At 47.0% G+C, this 7479-nt stretch overlaps 1 long non-coding RNA gene across 1 annotated transcript; it reads right to left on the reverse strand.

Moving 5' to 3' along the window:
* Positions 1-1239: 1239 nt before the first annotated feature.
* On the reverse strand, positions 1240-2685 carry LOC143304035 (uncharacterized). The gene is made up of 3 exons (XR_013060733.1): positions 2624-2685; positions 2453-2525; positions 1240-2143 (listed from the first exon to the last, which is right to left on the reverse strand). It is a non-coding gene; the product is annotated as an uncharacterized LOC143304035 (long non-coding RNA).
* Between the last annotated feature and the right edge of the window lie 4794 nt (positions 2686-7479).

A 7479-nucleotide genomic window follows, 5' to 3' on the forward strand; every position in this document is an offset into this window, starting at 1 on the left:
CGACCGTGGACGCGGTGAAGAGGCTGAGGACCATGGCCGAGGACAGGGTCTCCCGAGAAGGGGTGGCGGTGGCGGTGTCGCTCGACGTCACCAACGCCTTCAACTCCATCCCCTGGGCCAGGATCGTGGAGGCCCTGCGACACTTCGAGGTCCCGGCGTACCTGGTGGGGATCGTTCGGGCGTACCTTTCCGACAGATACATCGTCTACGCCGGAAGGAACGGGGAAGAAAGAAGACGGATCGAGCGCGGTGTTCCGCAGGGGTCGGTGTTGGGACCGATACTCTGGATCACGGCCTACGACTCGGTCCTCCGATGTCCGATGCCCCCCGGGGCTGGAATGGTGTGCTACGCCGACGACACCCTGGTCCTGGCCGGGGGATGATGGTGGCACGACACGGCGAACCGCACGGAGGACGCCGTGGCGTGCGCAATGGGCGCCATTCGGAGGCTCGGCCTGACGGTGTAGCCGGCCAAGTCCGAGGCGCTGTGGTTCTTCGACCAGCGACAAAGAGGAACACCTCCCCCGGGATCGACGGTGAACATCGGCGGAGAAGAGGTCCCGGTGAGACGCCAGATGAGGTACCTGGGTCTCACGATCGACAGCGGATGGACCTTCGGACCGCACTTCGAGCAACTGGTCCCGAAGGCGACGGCCGCGGCCTCCTACCGAACATCGGCGGAGCAGGATCGAGAATCCGCCGACTCTACGAGGAAGTGGTTCGGTCCCGAGTTCTCTACGGGGCACCCGTCTGGGCCAGAAGCCTGGCGACCAGTCGCCGCAGCCTGACCTTGCTGCGGAGGCTGCAGAGGACGACCGCTATCCGCATAGCGAGAGGCTACAGGACAACATCGTACGCGTCGGCGACCGTGCTAGCGGCGTCCCCGCCGTTCGAGCTGCAAGCCCTGGCGCTCGAACGCGTATACGAACACCAGAAGAGGAACCCGACGCCATCGACCTCTGGCCAGCCGGCCTCGAACATCCGGGAGGAGGCGAAGAAGGAGACCTGGGAACGATGGCGCTCGCAGCTGATCCAGGAGGACGCCGTGCGGCCGCACCGGGCCGTTCGCGCCGTGCTTCCCAACTGGGAGACGTGGAGGGATCGAGGCGGAGCACCGCTGACCTTCAGGATGACGCAGGTGCTCACCGGCCACGGAGTATTCGGCGAGTACCTGCTAAGGATTCGGCGAGAGACGACGTCCGTCTGCCACCATTGCGAGGAAGAGGAGGACACGGCGCAACACACGCTGGAGTTCTGTCCGGCGTGGGCGGAACCACGACGCGTCCTACGGCTCGAAATCGGCGAGAGCTTAGCCCCCGAAGCGGTCGTCGCGGCCATGCTAAGAGGGCGCCAGGAGTACGCCGCTGTCCGCACCTACTGCGAGCAGGTCATGCTGGCGAAGGAGCGGGCGGAAAGAATCAGGGAACGAGCCCGCGACCCGTCCAGGACATCGCAGCGCCCTAGGAATACACCGCGCCACAGGGGCGCGACGCCGCCACCGGCGCCGCCGCGGCCGCCGTAGGAGCGCGTGGAAACCAGGAAGAGGCGTCAGGGGACGGGGTCCCCAGGATGACGCAGCAGGAGCGAGGCGCTAGGGGGCGTGGTCCCCCTTAGCGGTCCAAGAAGAGCAGGACGCCTCCCTTCGACGAAAGGAGAGATAGACGCCCGGGGGTAACCGGTAGTAATTCGGGAGAGATTCCGGGTGCATCTCGACTCAGGCGTCAGGACAGGCCACCGTGGAGTTTTAGTCGGTAAGAGTCCGACACTACCCGCTAGCGGGTGTCCATGAGGATTTCTCCACGTAAAAAAAAAAAAAAAAAGTTATTCTCAGACTGACTGACTTACTGACCCATGGCGCCTGAAAAGATTTTGAACCCCACTCTCTATGCAGTAATGAGTGTGACCTGTGTAAATACTGTGTGGCGGCACGTGCCACTGAACCTTCCAGCGGTTTCGCGATACAAAGCGCTACGCCGTCAAAGCGCGACACCGAAGTGCCCTATGTGCCATCCATATCCTTACGCTTCTTCCGCCGAATTCTCGGAAGAGCATGCACGCACCACCCGCCGCGGTACATCTCACGAACGCACGCTAGTGGGGATATCTCTGGGCAACGAAGGGAAGAATCCGTTCATCACCTCATCTGTATAAGATTAATATCGTTGTATTGCAACAAACGTATTAAACATTTTCTTCTACACATTTCTTCAAAATTTGAATTACTAAATATGAATTCTGTAAGGTGTGCTGTTGTATTTCAGTTGGTTATTGAATAATACTGGAAGTGAATAAAAAAGATTAAAAAAAAGATTACAAACAAGATTAAATTAAATAAAAAAGATTACAAAAGTACAGAAAATAAAAAAGGCCCAAAGAAATCTACAGCAGAATAACTTAAACTATACTAAATTTACAATTAACTCCAACTTCATGTTTATACAATTCTCCTAACCTTTCTTTTTGGCTGTTGAAACGATTCTATCCATTCAAGATTGTTTTATCCTCTTACCAAATTTCTAAAATCGCTGAAACATGTTATTTATGTAAGTAGAGTTCAATTTGATTCTATTGGTAGTGAAGAGTTCATTCAGAAAAAATATTTGCAAAAATGCCTTTCATTTACAATTGTCTCCTATCCGTTTATGACTCGGATAACACCTCTGCCTTTCTTGGGAAACTCCGACTTTCCTACCTACCAAGTTGTAAACCTTACGACGTGGCTCATAAACACCCTAAGTGCCCGATGGGTCAGGTCTAAAGTAAATATCTGGTATCAGTCAGCAATACCAGAGAATATGCGCCCATGAGAATAGACAACTACAAGATTTGAAATAATAGGTTTTGGAGTTGGATATTTAATTGATTCACACAGATTCAATTAATATATTCTGTATTCACCGGATACACTCAGATAATTAACACATGGCGGACGCCAAAACAAAAGAGCGTCGTTAGAAGTCGTACCAACTTTGCATGTAGGAACTAGTGATCATACCAACCTAATATTTTCCTTAACAGAGAATCTTACAACAATCTTGATCAGAACGTTATACTCTTCGTGTTACACTAAACCGTATTAAATAAACATAACATTATTCTGTATCATAAAGTGCTAGTGATTCTCTTCGTGTATACCAAAGAGTGAAAGTAAATAACCTAAACATACTCGGCATCTTTAATTTACTTCCACCTTCAGCGTTAATCTCGTTCAAAGTTCGTGATATCAACCGATCAGTTGCAACCTGACTGATCGCCACTTGGTTGAGACTCGAAGATGGCATCACGCTGGGAGTAGTCATCCACATGTTATTTAGCAACTAAACTTTTTCTTTTTTTTTTTTTTTTTATTTATTTGTTGAAATTACAATCAATTCTCGCGTTGAGAATTTTCAGTAATTTTTCTGGCGTGGCAGAGTGACATGGCTGTTTATTTACAATAAGTTAATACTTATTATAGATAGGTATAATTTATAAGTATTATAAGTAAGTGCATATGCTTAATTTGGATAATTAAATGAATCTAACGTTTAAGTCTAGCGGGTAGTGCCTCTTCAGCCTGCGAATCTGGTCCGTCGTATCGAGTAGTCCAGTGATTAGGGGGTTTCGGTGTTTGTTGATTCTTTTGCTATATCTGACGCTATATTTTGCTATTTCCTCTTTGACGGTGGGTATCTTGAGGTCGCGGTGTATTGTTTCATTGGTTACATACCAAGGTGCGTCAATTAGGGATCTTAGCGTTTTCGATTGAAAGCGTTGGAGTATTTCAATGTTGGAGTTACTTGCTGTTCCCCATAGTTGGATTCCGTAGGTCCAGACAGGTTTTATTACGGTCTTGTAGAGGGTAATTTTATTCTGTATGTTTAGTTTGGAGCGTCGGCCCGTGAGCCAATAGAGTTTTTTTAGTTTGTCCTTTAGTTGCTTCGTTTTATCTGAGATGTGTGTCTTCCACGTTAGTCTCCTGTCCAGGGTCATGCCCAGGTATCGGACTGTGTCCCTGCTAGGAACTGTTGCATCGTTGATGGTGACCTGGGGGCAGGTTTGTTTTCGAAGCGTGAAGGTTACATGTGAGGATTTCTTTTCGTTGACTTTGAAGCCCCATTTGTGAAACCACTTTTCCATGGAGTCGAGACTTCACTGGAGAGTGGATGAAGCTATTACCGGGTCTGCGTGGGTAGCTAATAGCGCTGTGTCGTCTGCAAATGTCGCTATTGTTATATCGTTTGATATAGGTAGGTCGGCAGTGTAGATGGAGTACAGTAGGGGTCCGAGGACACTACCTTGGGGTATGCCGGCTTCTATTGGGAATGTTGCGGAAGGGGCGTCTAGGCATTTAACCATGAATTGTCTATTGGTTAGGTAAGATTTTAGGATGGAGTAGTAGGGGTGAGGTAGGATCTTTTTAATCTTGTATAGTAGCCCTTCATGCCATACTTTGTCGAATGCCTGTTGGATGTCTAGGAAAACCGCTGAGCAATATTTTTTCTTTTCGAGTGTTTGGCTGATCGTATGTGTTAAGCGGTGGATTTGCTCTACTGTAGAATGATGTTTTCGGAAGCCGAATTGGTGATCTGGGAGTGTTTTCAAGTTCTCTAGAATTGGAAGGAGTCGGTTCGTGAGCATCTTCTCGAATAGTTTGGACAGGGTAGGTAAAAGACTGATTGGGCGATAGGAGCAGGTTTCGTATATCGGTTTACCGGGTTTAGGGATGAGGGTAATCAATGAGATTTTCCAGGCCTTAGGATAGTGTTCCAGGCGAAGGATAGCATTAAAAATCAATGTGATGAGTGCTATCCCTTTTGTGGGAAGTTCCTTGATTGCTTTATTGCTTATTAGGTCATGTCCTGCTGCTTTCTTGGGGTTTATGCGACTGATTGTTTCTATAGTCTCTGCAGAGGAGAAGGGTTCGATAGGAGGGGACATTTGGAAGGGGGTGTGCAGGTATTCAGTAACGTCCGCGGCGGCTTTGGGGGAATGGGGTTTGAATACTTTTGACAAGTGTTTAGCAAACAGGTCGGCTTTTTCTGTAGGGCTAACTACCTAACCCCAACCTAACCCCAACCTAACCCCATCCACCTTGCGGACGGCGGATAGGTGGGATTATTTGTGGGGGGCGTGTGAGTTTCCTGGAGGCCTTCCATAGTGAGTAGTTCGCGTCGGCTGTGGGGGATAAGCAGGCGAGGTATTTATGGAAGCAGTCGTTTTTATAGTTTTTTAAGGTTCTGGATAGCTTTCTAGTTGCGTTGTTAAGTTTGCGTTTGTCCTCCGGTGTCGCGGTTCTTGACTCTCACTACACTCCTTGTTTTTTCGTATATCGCTTTAATCCTTCGGTTTAGTTTTTCGCTAATCCCCATTTTCCTCATTTTCTCCTCCAGTTTCTCTCTGTTTAGTCTGTTGAACGCCGCTCTTAAGTCCGCAAAGCAGGCATGTAATTTCCCTCTTTCTTTACCTAGCTGCTTGTATATGACGTGGTTTATCACAAAAACCGCATCGGTCACTCCTCTTCCTTTTCTGAATCCGAATCTTCCAGTTTGTTTTCAATCTCTGCCTTCAGTCGTTCGTCCAGTATCTCTGCATAGATCTTGTATGCTGTATCCATTAGCGTTACTCCTCTGTAGCTCTTCGCTACTCTCTTGTCCCCCTTCTTACATATCCGACGTATTACTCCTTTTTTCCAATCTTCTGGTATCCCCTCCCTATTTCCATATTCTCCTTAAGGGGGGGGGGGGTAAGGTATTAAAATTTTTTTGTATTTTTTTAATTGAATGCATAATATCTTAAGAATATTGTATCAAAATTTCAAGTCGATTGGAGCAAAATTGACAAAGTTACGAGTATTTTCATACATGTCGGATTTTGATACCTACCCGACCCGAACGTGCTATTGATACCTGGCAGATGTTTCGCTCTCTATATATTACCTAATCTAACCCCCCAGATCCCGGTGCCCCTTTGAACACTATTTCTGTACATAATTTACGAGGTAACGCTGGAGAGTTTTTTCCAATTTGTTAATTATTTTTATTTTACAATAACAAATTATCCGATCTTTTCGCAAAAAATCGCATTTTTCCCTTCAAAGTGTTCCAAAAAAGTGAAAAATTGAAATTTCAAAAAATCCTCCCAGCGTTACCTGGAGAAAACTGCTTCCTAACGAATGAACTTTAATTGTTTGATTTCAGATGATACAGCACCAAGTTACGAGAGGCACCGCAATTCTACTTTTTTCCGAGACACGTCCGTGAAAATTTTATACAATATACTTCGAATGTCATACTTTAGTGTATTATTGGTTTTAATAAAGAGATTCTAACTGTGTCGTCACAAAAAATTCACAGAAACATGCCTTTTTTGTACGAATTAACCTTAGCCCCCCTTAACGCCCATAACGCCGCCCCCACTACCTTCGGTGCATACTTTCCTACCTCATTTTCTAACCCGTTTTCCCCCGTTGCTTTCTTTTGCTTCTTCTCTTTCTTTTTCTTTTTTCCCTCTATGAGCGCTTCTCTGCTGCATTTTCCTTTCATAAACTTTGTCATCTCCCTTCTCATCACTCTTTTCCTTTCTTTCCACTCCTTGTTGTACCACGCTTTCTCTCCCATACCCTATTTCCTCATCTTCACTTTCTTCTTTGGCATTGCTTCGTTTATCTTCTTTTTGATTTCAGTCCACGTTTCCTCTACTGTTCTTCCCTTGCAGGTCCAGTCTACATTCCTCCAGGTATTTTTCCACACTTTCGCTTGTTCATTCCCTTTTCTCCTTCTCTTCTTCTATCTTTTCCTCGTATTTTCGTAATTCTGCCCCCCCCCCCCGCCCCTATTCAACGGCATGTAGTCCGACTATGTTCTTTTTTATACTGTTACGACCTTTCGCGGAGAGACGCGACCGCTAGGAAAACGCGTCAGCGAGAGGCGTAAATTCTCGCTACGATTCTGTTATTCGACGCCGCAAAATAGTCGTCCCCTGTTTCGATTAAGATAACAGAGGTGGTTCAATGAAGTAACACTGTTTTAACAGGTGAACATAAAATAATATATTTGACAATAATATGATGAATAAATTACACAAAGTTGACTCGACCTTACGATATCTCTCAATGAATTCGTTAAACTATATGATTTTGATTTTGCTCGTCAGAGCTCTCGATGTCTAACGCTTGGCTCGTCAGAAGGGACTGATTGCCTTTCGATCATTTCTTTGTCTTGTTTGGAAGACGACCCCCCATTATGCTCGCTTCACGCCACCGCTCGCGCCTATGATCACGTATGGTTCTTCTTGTGTCGAAAACGTTACGGACAAAAATCGACGTTTCTAGGGCTCGCTGCTTGGCGACAACTATGCGCCCGTCGATACATTGTATATGATACGGCGGGCAGATGAGACGGTCTGCCTGCGACACTGTAGGACCGCGAGCGACGGTTAGAAAATACAGCCTGTGGTAAGCATCGTGGCGTAACACCTACTTTCATGTCGATTATTGAT

Source organism: Bombus vancouverensis, chromosome 18, assembly GCF_051014615.1.
Source record: "Bombus vancouverensis nearcticus chromosome 18, iyBomVanc1_principal, whole genome shotgun sequence".
Taxonomy (NCBI): Eukaryota; Metazoa; Arthropoda; class Insecta; order Hymenoptera; family Apidae; genus Bombus; species Bombus vancouverensis.